Source organism: Triticum aestivum, chromosome 5B (genome assembly GCF_018294505.1).
Source record: "Triticum aestivum cultivar Chinese Spring chromosome 5B, IWGSC CS RefSeq v2.1, whole genome shotgun sequence".
Lineage (NCBI taxonomy): Eukaryota > Viridiplantae > Streptophyta > Magnoliopsida > Poales > Poaceae > Triticum > Triticum aestivum.
Window position 1 is genome coordinate 311,640,659 of NC_057807.1, and position 18,801 is coordinate 311,659,459.

Here is an 18,801-nt window from a genome sequence, read left to right on the forward strand (position 1 = left end):
ATTGGATCTCGTGGTTCTGGAACTTGTTGCAGCTGGAATTGTGTTTCATCGACCCCCCCCCCCAGGGTTTCTGGAATATTTGGGTATTTATAGGGCGAAGAGGCGGTGCGCGAGGCCACCAAGGTGGACACAACCCACCAGGGCACTCTTGGGCCCCCAGGCGCGCCCAGGTGGGTTGTGCCCCCCTCGGGGCACCCCTCTGGTACTTCTTTGGCCCAACAGGTGTCTTCTGGTCCAGAAAAATTCTCCAAAAAATTTTGCTGTGTTTGGACTCCGTTTGGTACTGATATTCTGGAAGTGAAAACAAGCAGAAAACACCATCTGGCACTGGGCACTATGTCAATAGGTTAGTCCCAAAAAATGATATAAAATTGCTATAAAATGATTGTAAAACATCCAAGAATGATAATATAACAGCATGGAGCAATAGAAAAATAGATACGTTGGAGATGTATCAACATACCCAAGCTTAATTCCTGCTCGTCCTCGAGTAGGTAAATGATAAAAACAGAATATTTGATGTGGAATGTTGCCTAACATGTTCATCACATATTCTTTTCTTTTGTAGCATGGACATATGGACTTTTATATGGTTCAAAGCAATAGTCTAGTTTTAACATGAAGATTTCAATACTCCAGCATATCAACAAGCAACCATGTCTTTCAAAATATCAACACTAAAGCAAGTTATCCCTAGCCCATCATGCTCAATCATTGATCCATTCATAAAACACACTCACATATTAGCTACATCCAGTGCTCAAGTACGAATATAGTGGCCCTTAGTTGGTGCTTTATAAGAGAAGATGGAGACTCAAATAAAAATAAAAATTGCATAAAGTAAATAGAAAGGCCCTTCGCAGAGGAAAGTATGGATTTGTAGAGGTGCCAGAACTCAAAACAAAAATTGAGAGACAATTTTTTTGAGAGGTATACTTTTCCCGTCAACAAAAACGACTGAGTAGTTCCCAACACTTTCCACGCTAGATATATCATAGGCGGTTCCCAAACAGAAAATAAAGTTTATTCCTTTCTCCACCATTTTTTCACATTCCACGGCTAGCCGTATCCACATGTGTCGTCCATACCAACACTTTCTAAGGAATTTATTATTTGACAACATAAAAGTAAATTTCTTTTCATTTCGGGACTGGGCATCCCTATTACCGCCATACTATCATGCAATGACAAGTGAATAAAAACTCATCTTGAGAATAATACATCTAGCATAGAAAATATTGGCCACCCCCTGACGAGGACATGTACCTGGGGTAGGGCCTTAGGCCTGACCTAGACACCCCACCCAAGGTAACTGACCTACAGTCAAAGACATTCAAGGACCAACGGAGAGTACCGACTAAAGTTACCCTGAAGTGCAATCCACTCGACAGGAAGCTCCACTCGGAGACCCCAATTCCTCGACCACAGCGTACTCACTCGATCATATGGAGAACCACTCGGGGTACGGAAGATCTAAAGTCACCTCAGGATGGCAATGGTCAGGCGTTTACTCTGCAGTCTTAAATACCATATGGATGACGAGCCCCGCACCGTCTTCTTCCCCTTCACCGTCGCCGACGCCTTCTTCACATGCTCCAGAGCCATGGTCTTCTCCTTCACCATTGCGTGGATCTTGAGAGGGCCGAGGAGGGGCATGGGGAGCAGAGAGAAAGGACGCAGAGAAGAAGAGAGAATGGGAATCGATTGAAGGCACTGTGCCTCACATCGGCTCCGATGCCTTTTATGAGGGTGGCTTGGAGTGGCTGACCAATTGCCCCCAGCGATTAAATCATATCCCGTCGCAGGCGTAGGAGTGATACATGGCGAAAAAGGTGGCGGAAAAATCGAGGAGTCCCGGTCCGATTCGTTCCTCTTATCGCGCCACACCCCGTCCGGCGCGCTTCTCCGAAATTTCGAATCCCGCGAATTTTGGAAACCACGGGGCAACCAGTCGCGTCTATCACTTCATGTTTTAATTCACTCGAAGGCTTACCACATTTATTCACTCGGGGACTTCAAGCCATCAGAATCGATCGAGCCAACTGAAGCAAGATTGAAAGTTCCAATGTGCTTCCCAGACTTCGTGAGGCCCCTCCGGAGCATTGAATTGAGTCGGAATCAATTTCAACCTTTCTTCACTCGAACCTCAATCCATTCAGGGGCTAATGACAAGGACATGTACCTGGGGTAGGGCCTTAGGCCTGACCTAGACACTCCACCCAAGGTAACTGACCTACAGTCAAAGACATTCAAGGACCAACGGAGAGTACCGACTAAAGTTACCCTGAAGTGCAATCCACTCGACAGGAAGCTCCACTCGGATGCCCCAATTCCTCGACCACAACGTAGTCACTCGACCATATGGAGAACCACTCGGAGTACGGAAGATCTAAAGTCACCTCAGGATGGCAACGGTCAAGCGTTCACTTTGTAGTCTTAAAGATCATTTATGGCTGGCATTACCAGTAACGCCCCATCTTAACTCACATTGAACCATGTGTAACGGAGGTCTGAGAGGGTCTTGGCGCACTCTATATAAGCCACCCTCCTCCTCTGGCACAAGGGTTCGCACCCCTTGTAACATTCAAGCACATCTAGTCAACACAGCCTCAGGGCACCGAGACGTAGGGCTTTTACCTCCTCTGAGAGGGGCCTGAACTCATAAGTCTTGCATGCACAACCTCGCCATAGATAGGACCTTGCCTCCTCCTACGTACCCCCTATTCTTACTGTCAGACTTACCCACGACAGTTGGCGCCGACCGTGGGGCAAGTGTCTAAGCGACTTCCGGTGAGGTTGCGAATCTCGTTCTCCGACAACATGGTTTCCGGTGGTGGTTTGGCATTGGGCCGCGAGATCCGTCTCGGCATGCTCGTTTTTATTGCTGACGACTCTGTCTGGCTTCAAGAAGCTCCCCTCGACATCGAGGCCCTCCCCATCCGCGGGGCAACACACTTCCGTGCGAGTGCTTGCGGCGTTCTTCTTTGATAGCCTCCGACCTAGTATCGGCCGGCTCTGGCAGCATCCTCGCTCCCCGCTGTTCACCGTCGCAAGCGGTCCGGCCGTTCACGGCACCAACGGTGGGTGAAGCATGCGGTGGCTCGCCAGTCGACCACCCTCCAAGTCGCGGCGATCGAGCCCGACGAATCTCTTTATGGTCTGTTTGATCTACCGACTGGTCACTCGGATTCCCTCTCCGAGTGCGAGAGTAATGACCCAGCAGTGGAAGTTCTCATGGTCACTTCCCAGCACAGCCTGCCCGGATTTCACCACAATGGTGGCGGCACTGGCCCATCACAAGTACATGAAGAGTATGTCCCCGAATCCCTCACCACGGAGCAGAGGACAGAGTTGCATCGATGCAACGTTCAGGCGCTCCAGACCCCCATCATTGGGGAGACCACCAAGGCTCGGGCCTTGGAGGCTGCGCGCTTGGCCACTTTGGCTAAGCGTATGCGCTTGGAGAATCTGCAGAAGGCACTCGATGAGCGTGCTAGTTATCGGGTTCTCGAATCCAGTCGATGGGCTAGATGGTTGTTTCCGACTGAAACTAAGGTATACCGAACTCCGATTCAAAATGTTGCAGCAGCACCACTCATAGCAGAGTCAATTCAGTCGTCGCGCTCAGAAGCTGGTAGAGGTTTAGAACAGATCCGGGCATTGCTTAAGGCCATTGGGGAACATAATTCTACTCTTTCCCAGTCGCGCAACAGAATTCATAGTAGATCAGTGGTTGCAGACACAGTTCAGTCGGTGCATAGCCCAAGGTCACCCCGGTGTCGGTAAGATCGTGGCCCCCACCAGGACTAGTACCTGGAGTGGGGCCACAGGTATTTTGATCGTCAGTTTTCCCACGACGGCCACCGTTGAGTGCTTACGCCCCCTCCGAGGGGCGGATCATATGCGCCCCGACGTTATGATGATAGGCACCCGTACAGTGATGAGCGGAGGGCCTCTGTTCGCCGTCGTCTTCGTCTCCGACGACCTCTGCTCTGCCTCGGCTAGAGAGGTTGATTCCGACGCCGTACGACCACCCCTAGCTACTCTACGGGTACGGGCAGGTGCGCCTCCGTCTCCTCTCTCGATCCCTCCCTCTCGTTTTGGCCAAGAAGCCCTCGTCGCCGGCGTGTGCTTCGGCGAAGCCACGCCGTCCTCTGTTTCCTTCCCCCTCTCCCCCTCACCTGACTAGCGAGGCTTGCTAGTCAGCCACTCAATACGCGCGTGAAGCGGTACGAGTGGTGGCGCCCCGAGGCTTTACGCCTTCGACGTCACCCCCCTAGTCAGTTTTTATTTAGAATTCAAATTTCAATTTATCTAGAGAGCTTCAAACAGCCAAAACTCTTTAACCATAAGTCCAAATGAATTGATTCTTTTTGCATTGTGTTCTTTGTAAAGAAATCTAGCAGCTCACCAAAGATGGGATTTTTCCCTGCTGTCTAGATTTTCTGGTGAATTTCAGAAGGGTTCTTGATGTTTTCTTTTTGTGTTTATAAATATTTTCAGAGGGTGAGGCTTGTCTTGAGGATCACCAGGAGGCTTGTGAACCTCATCTGCACTAAGGCAAGCCACAACAACATTTTGATGGTGCCATTACAACATTTGTGATTTTCCTACTTGAATGAATGATCTAATCCATGCATTTAAATCATTATTATGTTATTTATATTCTGTTAGATGCTTGTTTAAGTTAATATGCTTGATTTACAGAAAGTTTAAAGCTAACTAAGTTGGTAAAGAAACTAGCATTAATTTTTGTCATGAAAGAGTAATATAGTTATGGATATAAATAATTGTGTGGAGTTATTTTTCATGCATGAGAAAAATGATAAATTTGCTAGAAAGATTCTGTTTAAAGTAAGGTTTAATCCTAACCAGAGAAGTGTCATGAGTTGTTGATGCTTAGTGTGGATATAGTTGACTCAGTCATTTCCGTTGATATGTGATGCATATGTTAGTGTTGCATTTCATGGCATACTATGACACCGGTTATTTTCATTTTAAGTTGAACCTGATAATAACTCAACTTGAATATATCGTTGAGCGGGTCATGGTGCCACTGAAACGAGTTTGTCCCAGTGCAACCACATTTGCCTTTATGGGAAGGCCTTTATTCGGTCTGTTGTCATGCCTCTGGTCGGTGCCTCCAATGAGGGAAGGTTATGGGCGTGCGGTACCCTTGCCCAGTAAGCCGACATAACCTTGTGTGCCCGTTGTTGAGATTTTGGTACCATGTCCCCGTGTGGGACAATTTATGTTTTGGCCACGACGGTGGTCGTTGTGTCTTTGGTAGACACGAGGCCACCCAGGACTAGCCCAGTGGGGAGTGAGTCGGAGTGGCCGGGAGAGTGTCATGGCAATGGAGGGGTTTCGTCAGAATGCCGTTGGTCCACCCGAATGGGAGTGCGAGGCCATGGGTTCCGTGGTGTGGGTACAGTGCACTACCTCTGCAGAGTGTATTAATCTATCGATAGCCGAGTCCATGGTTACGGACACGCTCAATAGTAGGTCACACCATGGGACAACGCTTAATAAATCTTGCACACTGAGTTATGAACTTTGCACTGTTGATGATGGCGGAAAGGTCATCTTGTTGTTTTAGACCAAGTGTTGGTCGTGGTTGTGATCACCGGAAGGATCACCGTTTAAGACCAAATATTGGTCGTGGTTGTGATCGCCAGAAGGATCACCGTTTAAGACCAAATATTGGTCATGGTTGTGATCATTGGAAAGATCACGAGATATCTCTAGTTAAGACCTTGAGGTTGGTACGTTTGTGATCCAAGAGCGATCACCGTTGGTAAGCCAGTCCGAGAGATTTTTCTCTTAGGAGCATAATCACAGCATGTTGGCTATCTTGTTGCATTATTAATAATTGGTTAATTATCATGATATTGTTTGTCATTATGTTTATGTTTGTTGTGAGCTTGCAAGTACATTCAATGTACTAACCTGGTGTGTCATTCCAGATTTCAGGAAAGTCTCGTTGGAAAGGAGTGATGTCTGAGTCTAGATCGTGTCCACATTGGTGTCCCTGTGCTATGGAGTTCCGCTTTGACGTTATTCTGCTGTAGCGTAGTTGTTATGATTGAGGCCCCTTTATGTTCACTAAATAATGTACATATTGTTCATCTGCACCGTGTGTGCTGCTTGGCCTCGCTATCTGTTGTAATATAAACTTTGATCCGCTAGCATCAATAAAGCGGTCGTTTTCTGTACCAAGATGTTGTGTGTTGCCAGAAGACATGGTCTCTGGGCTGGCAATGCATGGTAAACCGGTTGCTCTGAGCCGGGGTGCCACAGGTAGGGGGTCCCGTACTGTGCATCTAAGGTCGATGGTAACAGGAGATGGGGGACATGGTATTTACCAAGGTTCGAGCCTCTCTATGGAGGTAATACCCTACTTCCTGCTTGATTGATCTTGATGAATATGGATATTACAAGAGTTGATCTTCCACGAGATCGTAATGTCTAAAACCCTAGAAGTCTATCCTATGTGATTATGATTGCCTCTACGGACTAGGCCCTCTGGTTTATATAGACACTGGAGGGGACTAAGGATGCACAAAGTAGGTTACAGAGAAAGGAATCTTCATATCCGAATGCCAAGCTTGCCTTCCACGCCAAGGAGAGTCCCATCCGGACACGGGAAGAAGTCTTTGAAGGAAATATGCCCTAGAGGCAATAATAAAGTTATTATTTATTTCCTTATTTCATGATAAATGTTTATTATTCATGCTAGAATTGTATTAACTGGAAACTTTGATACATGTGTGAACACATAGACAAACATAGTGTAACTAGTATGTCTCTACTTGACTAGCTCGTTGATCAAAGATGGTTAAGTTTCCTAACCATAGATCAGTTGTCATTTGATTAACGGGATCACATCATTAGGAGAATGATGTAATTGACTTGACCCATTCTGTTAGTTTAGCACTTGATCGTTTAGTATGTTGCTATTGCTTTCTTCATGACTTATACATGTTCCTATGACTATGAGATTATGCAACTCCTGTTTACCGGAGGAACACTTTGCGTGCTACCAAACGTCACAACGTAACTAGGTGATTATAAAGGTGCTCTACAGGTGTCTCCGAAGGTACTTGTTGGGTTGGCGTATTTCAAGATTAGGATTTGTCTCTTCGATTGTCGGAGAGGTATCTCTGGGCCCACTCGGTAATGCACATCACTTAAGCCTTGCAAGCATTGCAACTAATGAGTTAGTTGCGAGATGATGTATTATGCAACGAGTAAGGAGACTTGCCGGTAACGAGATTGAACTAGGTATTGAGATACCGACGATCGAATCTCGGGCAAGTAACATACCGATGACAAAAGGAACAACGTATGTTGTTATGCGGTTTGACCGATAAAGATCTTCGTAGAATATGTAGGAGCCAATATGAGCATCCAGGTTCCGCTATTGGTTATTGATCGGAAACGTGTCTCTGTCATGTCTACATAGTTTTCGAACCTGTAGGGTCCGCACGCTTAAGGTTTCGATGACAGTTATATTATGAGTTTATGAGTTTTGATGTACCGAAGGTTGTTCGGAGTCCCGGATATGATTACGGACATGACGAGGAGTCTCGAAATGGTGGAGACATTAAGATTGATATACTGGAAGCCTATATTTGGATATCGGAAGTGTTCCGGGTGAAATCGGGATTTTACCGGAGTACCGGGAGGTTACCGGAACCCCCGGGGGCTTAATGGGCCATAGTGGGCCTTAGTGGAGAAGAGGAGAGGAGGCCAGGGCACGGCCGCGCGCCCCTCCCCCCTAGTCCGAATAGGACAAGGAGAGGGGGGCGGCGCCCCCCTTTCCTTCCTCTCTCTCCCTCCTCTTTCCCCCCTTCTCCAAGTCCAACAAGGAAGGAGGGAGTCCTACTCCCGGTGGGAGTAGGACTCCCCTTGGCGCGCCTCCTCCCTGGATGGCCGCCCCCTCCCCCCTTGCTCCTTTATATACGGGGGCAGGGGGCACCTCTAGACACAACAATTGATCTCTTGATCTCTTAGCCGTCTGCGGTGCCCCCCTCCACCATAGCCCTCCTCGATAATATTGTAGCGGTGCTTAGGCGAAGCCCTGCGACGGTAGAACATCAAGATCGTCACCACGCTGCTGTGCTGACGGAACTCTCCCCCGACACTTGGCTGGATCGGAGTTCAAGGGACGTCATCGAGCTGAACGTGTGCTAGAACTCGGAAGCGTCGTAGTTTCGGTGCTTGATCGGTCAGGCTGTGAAGACGTACGACTACATCAACCGCGTTGTTCTAACGCTTCCGCTTTCGGTCTACGAGGGTACATGGACACACTCTCCCCTCTCGTTGCTATGCATCACCACGATCTTGCGTGTGCGTAGGATTTTTTTTGAAATTACTACGTTCCCCAACAGTGGCATCCGAGCCTGGTTTTATGCATAGATGTTATATGCACGAGTAGAACACAAGTGAGTTGTGGGCGATACAAGTCATACTGCTTACCAGCATGTCATACTTTGGTTCGGCGGTATTGTTGGATGAAGCGGCCCGGACCGACATTACGCGTACGCTTACGCGAGACTGGTTTTACCGCCGTGCTTTGCACACAGGTGACTAGCGGGTGTTAGTTTCTCCAACTTTAGTTGAACCGAGTGTGGCTACGCCCGGTCCTTGCGAAGGTTAAAACAACACTAACTTAACAAACTATCGTTGTGGTTTTGATGCGTAGGTAAGAACGGTTCTTGCTGAGCCCTTAGCAGCCACGTAAAATTTGCAACAACAAAGTAGAGGATGTCTAACTTGTTTTTGCAGGGCATGTTGTGATGTGATATGGTCAAGACGTGATGCTATATTTTATTGTATGAGATGATCATGTTTTGTAACTGAGTTATCGGCAACTGGCAGGAGCCATATGGTTGTCGCTTTATTGTATGAAATGCAAGTGCCCTGTAATTGCTTTACTTTATCATTAAGCGGTAGCGATAGTCGTAGAAGCAATAGATGGCGAAACGACAACGATGCTACGATGGAGATCAAGGTGTCGCGCCGGTGACGATGGTAATCACGACGGTGCTTCAGAGATGGAGATCACAAGCACAAGATGATGATGGCCATATCACATCACTTATATTGATTGCATGTGATGTTTATCCTTTATGCATCTTATTTTGCTTTGATTGACGGTAGCATTATAACATGATCTCTCACTAATTATCAAGAAGTGTTCTCCCTGAGTATGCACCGTTGCGAAAGTTCTTCGTGCTGAGACACCACGTGATGATCGGGTGTGATAGGCTCTATGTTCAAATACAACGGGTGCAAAATAGTTGCACACGCGGAATACTCAGGTTATACTTGATGAGCCTAGCATATACAGATATGGCCTCGAAACACGGAGACCGAAAGGTCGAACGTGAATCATATAGTAGATATGATCAACATAGTGATGTTCACCATTGAATACTACTCCATCTCACGTGATGATCGGACATGGTTTAGTTGATTTGGATCACGTGATCACTTAGATGACTAGAGAGATGTCTGTCTAAGTGGGAGTTCTTTAGTAATATGATTAATTGAACTTCAATTTATCATGAACTTAGTATCTGATAGAATTTTGCTTGTCTATGTTTGTTGTAGATAGATGGCTCATGTTGTTGTTCTGTTGAAATTTAATGCGTTCCTTGAGAAAGCTAAGTTGAAAGATGATGGTAGCAATTACACGAACTGGGTCCGTAATTTGAGGATTATCCTCATTGCTGCATAGAATAATTATGTCCTGGAAGTACCGCTGGGTGCCAGGCGTGCTGCAGATACAACTGACGATGTTAAGAACGTCTGGCAGAGCAAAGCTGATGACTACTCGTTAGTTCAGTGTGCCATGCTTTACGGCTTAGAACCGGGACTTCAACGACGTTTTGAACGTCATGGAGCATATGAGATGTTTCAGGAGTTGAAGTTAATATTTCAAGCAAATGCCCGGATTGAGAGATATGAAGTCTCCAATAAGTTCTATAACTGCAAGATGGAAGAGAATAGTTCTGTCAGTGAAAATATACTCAAAATGTCTAGGTATAATAATCACTTGATTCAACTGGGAGTTAATCTTCCTGATGACAGTGTGATTGACAGAATTCTTCAATCACTGCCACCAAACTACAAGAGCTTCGTGATGAACTATAATATGCAAGGGATGGACAAGACTATTCCCGAGCTCTTCGCAATGCTAAAGGCTATGGTAGTAGAAATCAAGAAGGAGCATCAAGTGTTGATGGTCAATAAGATCACCAGTTTCAACAAAAAGGGTAAAGAGAAGAAGAAGGGGAACTTCAAGAAGAACAGCAAACAAGTTGTTGCTCAAGAGAAGAAACCCAAATCTGGACCTAAGCCTGAGACTGAGTGCTTCTACTGCAAGCAGACTTGTCACTGCTACCTCTTGAGCACTGCGTTGGATTTCCCCGAAGAGGAGAGGATGATGCAGCAAATTAGCGTAAGTATTTCCCTCAGTTTTTGAGAACCAATGTATCAATCCAGTAGGAGACCACGCACAAGTCCCTCGTACCTACACAAATCGATAGCTACTCGCAACCAACGCAATTAGGGGTTGTCAATCCCTTCATGGTCACTTACGAGAGTGAGATCTGATAGAGAGGATAAATAATATTTTTGGTATTTTTGATAGATAGATGCAAAGTGAAAAGTAAAAGGCAAAGTAAAAACAAAGCAAGTAACAAAGCGATAGAGATTGATATGATGAGAATAGACCCAGGGGCCATAGGTTTCACTAGTGGCTTCTCTCAAGAGCATAGATATTCTATGGTGGGTGAACAAATTACTGTTGAGCAATTGACATAATTGAGCATAGTTATGAGCATATCTAGGTAATGATCATGTATATAGGCATCACGTCCGAGACAAGTAGATCGAAACGATTCTGCATCTACTACTATTACTCCACTCATCGACCACTATCCAACATGCATCTAGAGTATTAATTTAAAAACAAAGTAACGCCTTAAGCAAGATGACATGATGTAGAGGGATAAATTCATGCAATATGATAAAAAACATCTTGTTATCCTCGATGGCAACAATACAATACGTGCCTTGCAACCCTTTCTGTCACTGGGTAAGGACACCGCAAGATTGAACCCAAAGCTAAGCACTTCTCCCATTGCAAGAACTACCAATCTAGTTGGCCAAACCAAAAAGGATAATTCAAAGAGACTTGCAAAGATAACTCAATCATACATAAAAGAATTCAGAGAAGATTCAAATATTTCCATAGATAATACTAGATCATAAACCCACAATTCATTGATCTCAACAAACACACCGTAAAAAGAAGATTACATCGAATAGATCTCCACGAGAGAGGGGGAGAACATTGTATTGAGATCCAAAAAGAGAGAAGAAGCCATCTAGCTACTAGCTATGGACCCAAAGGTCTGAAGTAAACTACTCACACTTCATCGGAGGGGCTATGGTGTTGATGTAGAAGCCCTCCGTGGTGGATGCCCCCTTCGGCGGAGCTCCGGAACAGGCCCCAAGATGGGATCTCGTGGATACAGAAGGTTGCGGCGGTGGAATTAGGTTTTTTTCTCCTGTTCTGATTGTTCGGGGATACGTAGGTATATATAGGAGTAAGGAGTACGTCGGTGGAGCAACAGGGGGCCCACGAGGTAGGGGGCGCGCCTAGGGGGCGCGCCCTCCACCCTCGTGACCGCCTCTGGCACTTCTTGGAGTAGGGTCCAAGTCTCCTGGATCACGTTCGGTGAGAAAATCACGTTCCCGAAGGTTTCATTCCGTTTGGACTCCGTCTGATATTCCGTTTCTTCGAAACACCGAAATAGGCAAAAAAACAACAATTCTGGGCTGGCCCTCCGGTTAATAGGTTAGTCCCAAAATAATATAAAAGTGGAAAATAAAGCCCAATATAGTCCAAAACAGTAGATAAAGTAGCATGGAGCAATCAAAAATTATAGATACGTTGGAGACGTATCAGGCATCCCCAAGCTTAATTCCTGCCGTCCTCGAGTAGGTAAATGATAAAGAAAAGAATTTTTGATGCGGGGTGATACTTTGGCATAATTTCAATGTAAATCTTCTTAATTGTGATATGAATATATTCAGATCTGAAAGATTCAAGACAAAAGTTCATATTGACATAAGAAATAATAATACTTCAAGCATACTAATCAAAGCAATCATGTCTTCTCAAAATAACATGGCAAAAGAAAGTTCATCCCTACAAAATCATATAGTTAGGCTATGCTTAATTTTCATCACACAAAGATGTTCCCAACTTCTATACCCCCGATGACAAGCCAAGCAATTGTTTCATACTTAAATAATCTCAAACTTTTTCAACCTTCACGCAATACATGAGCGTGAGCCATGGATATAGCACTATGGGTGGAATAGAATATGATGATGGGGATTGTGTGGAGAAGACAAAAAAGGAGAAAGTCTCACATTGACGAGGCTAATCAACGGGCTATGGATATGCCAATCAATTGATGTCAACATGAGGAGTAGGGATTGCCATGCAACGGATGCACTAGAGCTATGAATGCTCAACAAAAGAAAACTAGTGGGTGTGCATCCAACTCGCTTGCTCATGAAGACCTAGGGCATTTGAGGAAGCCCATCGTAGGAATATACAAGCCAAGTTCTATAATGAAAAATTCCCACTAGTATAAAAAGACAACTTATGAGACTCACCACATGAAGAACAAGGTGCTACTTTGAAGCACAATATATGAGACTCACTACATGAAGGACAAGGTGCTACTTTGAAGCGCAAGTGTGGAAAAAGAGATAGTAGCATTGCCCTTTTTTCTTTTTTTCTTTTTTTTCTTTTTTTGGCCTTTCTTTTTTTCGTTTGGCCTTTCTTCTTTTTTTTTCTTTTTTGGGCAATGCTCTAATAATGATGATCATCACACTTCTATAGATTACAACACAAGGATTACAACTCGAAACTTAGAACAAGATATGACTCTATATGAATGCCTCCGGCGGTGTACCGGGATGGTGCAATGAATCAAGAGTGACATGTATGAAAAGTAATGCATGATGGTTTTGCCACAAATACGATGTCAACTACATGATCATGCAATGGCAATATGACAAAAGTAATGTATGTCATGATGATGATGATGGAAGTTGCATGGCAATATATCTCAGAATGGCTATGGAAATGCCATGATAGGTAAGTATGGTGGCTGTTTTGAGGAAGATATAAGGAGGTTTATGTGTGATAGAGCGTATCGTATCACGGGGTTTGGATGCACCGGCGAAGTTTGCACCAACTCTCAAGGTGAGAAAGGGCAATGCACGCTATCAAAGAGGCTAGCAAAGGCGGAAAGGTGAGAGTGCGTATAATCCATGGACTTAACATTAGTCAAAAGAACTCATATACTTATTGCAAAAATTTAGAAGTCATCAAAAATCAAGTACTATGCGCATGCTCCTAGGGGGATAGATTGGTAGGAAAAGACCATCGCTCGTCCCCGACCGCCACTCATAAGGATGCACAAGCCAGGTACACTTCATGTTTCAAATTTGTTACACAACTTCCATATGTGCATGCTACAGGACTTGCAAACTTCAACACAAGTATTTCTAAAATTCATAATTACCCAACTAGCACGACTTTGATATTATCACCTCCATATCTCAAAACAATTATCAAGCATCAAACTTATCTTAGTATTCAATTCACTCAAAAGAAAGTTTCACATATCCTGAATACCAAGTATATTAACATTAAGCAAACTACCATGCTATTAACGACTCTCAAAATAATCTAAGTGAAGCATGAGATATCAATAGTTTCTTTAAAACAAATCCACCACCATGCTCTAAAAGATATAAGTGAAGCACTAGAGCAAAAATTATCACGCTCAAAAGATATAAGTGAAGTACTATGAGCAAAAACTATCAAGCTCAAAAGATATAAGTGAAGCACATAGAGTATTCTAACAAATTCCAATTCATGTATGGCTCTCTCAAAAGGTGTGTACAGCAAGGATGATTGTGGTAGACTAACAAGCAAATACACAAATAATACAAGACGCTCCAAGCAAAACACATATCATGTGGTGAATAAAAATATAGCTCCAAGTAAATTACCGATGGAAGTGGACGAAAGAGGGGATGCCTTCCGGGGCGTCCCCAAGCTTTGACTTTTTGGTGTCCTTGGATTATCTTGGGGGTGCCATGGGAATCCCCAAGCTTAGGCTCTTGCCACTCCTTGTTCCATAATCCATCAAAAGAATTCACCCAAAACTTGAAAACTTCACAACACAAAACTCAAGAGAAATCTCCTGAGCTCCGTTAGACAAAGAAAACAAAAGACTACTTCAATATACTGTAATGAACTCATTATTTATATATATTGGTGTTAAACCTACTGTATTCAAACTTCTCTATGTATTATAAACTATTTTACTAGCCATAGATTCATCAAAATAAGCAAACAACACACGTAAAACAGAATCTGTCAAAAACAGAACAGTCTGTAGCAATCTGTAACTACCGCAAACTTCTGGAACTCTAAACATTCTACCAAAATAGGAAGTCCTGGACAATTTGTTTATTGAACAGAAGCAAAAAGAATCAACACAAAATCACGTTCCTGTGATTTAACAAAACTATATTCGTGCGCGCAAAGTTTCTGTTTTTCTGCAGAATCAAATCAACTATCATCGTAGGTTATACTATAGGTTCTACTTGGCACAAACACTAATTAAAAGACAAAACCACATCCAAACAGAGGCTAGATGGATTATTTATTCCTAAACAGAAGCAAAAACAAAAAACAAAAAATAAAATTGGGTTGCCTCCCAACAAGCGCTATCGTTTAACGCCCCTAGCTAGGCATAAAAGCAAGGATAGATCTAGGTATTGCCATCTTTGGTAGGCAATCCATAAGTGGCTCTCATGATAGATTCATATGGTAATTTTATTTTCTTTCTAGGAAAGTGTTCCATGCCCTTCTTTAAGGGAAATTGGAATCGAATATCCCCTTCCTTCATATCAATAATTGCACCAATCGTTCTAAGGAAAGGTCTACCAAGAATAATAGGACATGAAGGATTGCAATCTATATCAAGAACGATAAAATCTACGGGCACATAATTCCTATTTTCAACAAACATAATTAATTCTTCCCATAGGCTTTTTAATAGTGGAATCCGCAAGATGCAAGTTTAGAGAGCAATCATCAAAGTCACGGAAATCTAGCAAATCACACAAAGTTTTGGGAATAGTAGAGACACTAGCACCCAAATCACACAAAGCATGAAACTCATAATCTTTGATTTTAATTTTAATAGTAGGTTCCCACTCATCATAGAGTTTTCTAGGGATAGAAACTTTCAACTCAAGTTTTTCTTCATAAGATTACATCAAGGCATCAACAATGTGTTCGGTAAATGCCTTATTTTGACTATAATCATGAGGAGAATCTAGCACGGATTGCAACAAGGAAATACAACCAATTAAAGAGCAATTTTCATAATTAAATTTCTTGAGATTCAAAATAGTGGGTTTAGCAACATCTCGGTTTTTATTTATTTCAATCCCACTTTCATCAATTTCATCATCAAGATCTAGAAACTCCGAATTCTTAAAACGCCTTCTAGGTAAAGGAAGATCATCTTCAGTTTCATCAAGATTCATATTGCAAAACAAAGATTTGATAGGGGACACATCAATAACTTTTAGATCTTCATCTTGATTTTCATAGGAATTGGAAGAACACGCTTTAATAAAGGCATCTTTGGAAGTACACATCCTAGCAGTTCTTTCCTTGCACTCATCAATGGAAATTCTCATGGCTTTGAGAGACTCATTGATATCATGCTTAGGAGGAATAGATCTAAGCTTTAAAGAATCAATCTCAAAAGAAATTCTATCAACATTCCTAGCCAAATCATCAACTTTAAGCAATTTCTCTTCAAGCAAAGCATTAAAATTCTTTTGCGAATTCATAAACTCTTTAACACTACTCTCAAATTCAGAGGTCATCTTATTAAAATTTCCATAAGAGTTGTTGTAGGAATTTCCATAATTATTAGAAGGATTACTAGGATAAGGCCTAGGATTAAAATTCCCTCTATACGCGTTGTTTCCAAAACTATTCCTACCAACAAAATTCACATCCATAGATTCATTATTATTCTCAAGCAAGGTAGACAAAGGCATATCATTGGGATCAAGAGGAGTATTTTTAGGAGCAAACATCTTCATAAGTTCATCCATCTTTTCACTCAAAACATTGATTTCTTCTATAGCATGCACTTTTTTACTAGAAGATCTTTCAGTGTGCCATTGAGAATAATTAGCCATAATATTATCAAGCAATTTGGTAGCATCTCCTAATGTAATTTCCATAAAAGTGCCTCCCGCGGCCAAATCTAAAAGATTTCTAGAAGCAAAATTCAATCCGGCATAAAAATTTTGTATGGTCATCCATAAATTCAAACCATGAGTAGGGCAATTGGGAAGCATTAATTTCATTCTTTCCCAAGATTGGGAAACATGCTCATGATCAAGTTGTTTAAAATTCATGATATCGTTCCTAAGAGTGATAATCTCAGCGGGAGGAAAATACTTAGAGATAAAAGCATCTTTGCACTTGTTCCAAGAATCAATACTATTTTTAGGCAAAGATGAAAACCAAACTTTAGCACGATCTCTAAGTGAAAACAAAAATAACTTCAATTTGAAAATATTGTTATCCGTATCTTTCTTCTTTTGCATATCACACAAATCAACAAAATTGTTTAGATGAGTAGTGGCATCTTCACTAGGAAGGCCGGCAAATTGATCTTTCATAACAAGATTCAACAAAGCGGTATGGATTTCACAAGACTCATCATTATTAAGAGGAGAAATCGGAGTACTAAGGAAATCATTATTATTGGTATTCAAGAAATCACACAATTTGGTATTATCTTGCGCCATGGCAACAAGTAATCCAACACACAAGCAAACAGAAAGGCAACAGGAAAAAGGGCAAACGGGAAAGAGAGGAGGAGATTGGGAAAGAGAGGGCAAATAAAACGACAAGGGTGAAGTGGGGGAGAGGAAAACGAGAGGTAAATGGCAAATAATGTAATGCAAGAGATGGGGATTGTGATGGGTACTTGGTATGGTTGACTTGCTTGCGTGAGCCTCCCCGGCAACGGTGCCAGAAATTCTTCTTGCTACCTCTTGAGCACTGTGTTGGATTTCCCCGAAGAGGAGAGGATGATGCAGCAAAGTAACGTAAGTATTTCCCTCAGTTTTTGGGAACCAAGGTATCAATCCAGTAGGAGACCACGCACAAGTCCCTCGTACCTACACAAAACGATAGCTACTCGCAACCAACGCGATTAGGGGTTGTCAATCCCTTGACGGTCACTTACGAGAGTGATATCTGATAGAGGGGATAAATAATATTTTTGGTATTTTTGATAGATAGATGCAAAGTGTAAAGTAAAAGGCAAAGTAAAAACAAAGCAAGTAACAAAGCGATAGAGATTGATATGATGAGAATAGACCCGGGGGCCATATGTTTCACTAGTGGCTTCTCTCAAGAGCATAGATATTCTATGGTGGGTGAACAAATTACTGTTGAGCAATTGACAGAATTGAGCATAGTTATGAGCATATCTAGGTAATGATCATGTATATAGGCATCACGTCCGAGACAAGTAGATCGAAACGATTCTACATCTACTACTATTACTCCACTCATCGACCGCTATCTAGCATGCATCTAGAGTATTAAGTTAAAAATAGAGTAACACCTTAAGCAAGATGACATGATGTAGAGGGATAAATTCATGCAATATGATAAAAAACCCATCTTGTTATCCTCGATGGCAACAATACAATACGTGCCTTGCAACCCTTTCTGTCACTGGGTAAGGACACCGCAAGATTGAACCCAAAGCTAAGCACTTCTCCCATTGCAAGAACTACCAATCTAGTTGGCCAAACCAAAAAGGATAATTTGAAGAGACTTGCAAAGATAACTCAATCATACATAAAAGAATTCAAAGAAGATTCAAATATTTCCATAGATAATACTGGATCATAAACCCACAATTCATCGATCTCAACAAACACACCGTAAAAAGAAGATTACATCGAATAGATCTCCACGAGAGAGGGGGAGAACATTGTATTGAGATCCAAAAAGAGAGAAGAAGCCATCTAGCTGAAGGAAATATGCCCTAGAGGCAATAATAAAGTTATTATTTATTTCCTTATTTCATGATAAATGTTTATTATTCATGCTAGAATTGTATTAACCGGAAACATAATACATGTGTGAATACATAGACAAACATAGTGTCACTAGTATGCCTCTACTTGACTAGCTCGTTTATCAAAGATGGTTATGTTTCCTAGCCATGGACAAAAGAGTTGTCATTTGATTAACGGGATCACATCATTAGGAGAATGATGTGATTGACTTGACCCATTCCGTTAGCCTTAGCACTTGATCATTTAGTATGTTGCTATTGCTTTCTTCATGACTTATACATGTTCCTATGACTATGAGATTATGCAACTCCCGTTTACTAGAGGAACACTTTGTGTGCTACCAAATGTCACAACATAACAGGGTGATTATAAAGGAGCTCTATAGGTGTCTCCGAAGGTACATGTTGAGTTGGCATATTTTGAGATTAGGATTTGTCACTCCGATTGTCGGAGAGGTATCTCTGGGCCCACTCGGTATTGCACATCACTATAAGCCTTGCAAGCATTGCAACTAATTAGTTAGTTGCGGGATGATGTATTACGGAATGAGTAAAGAGACTT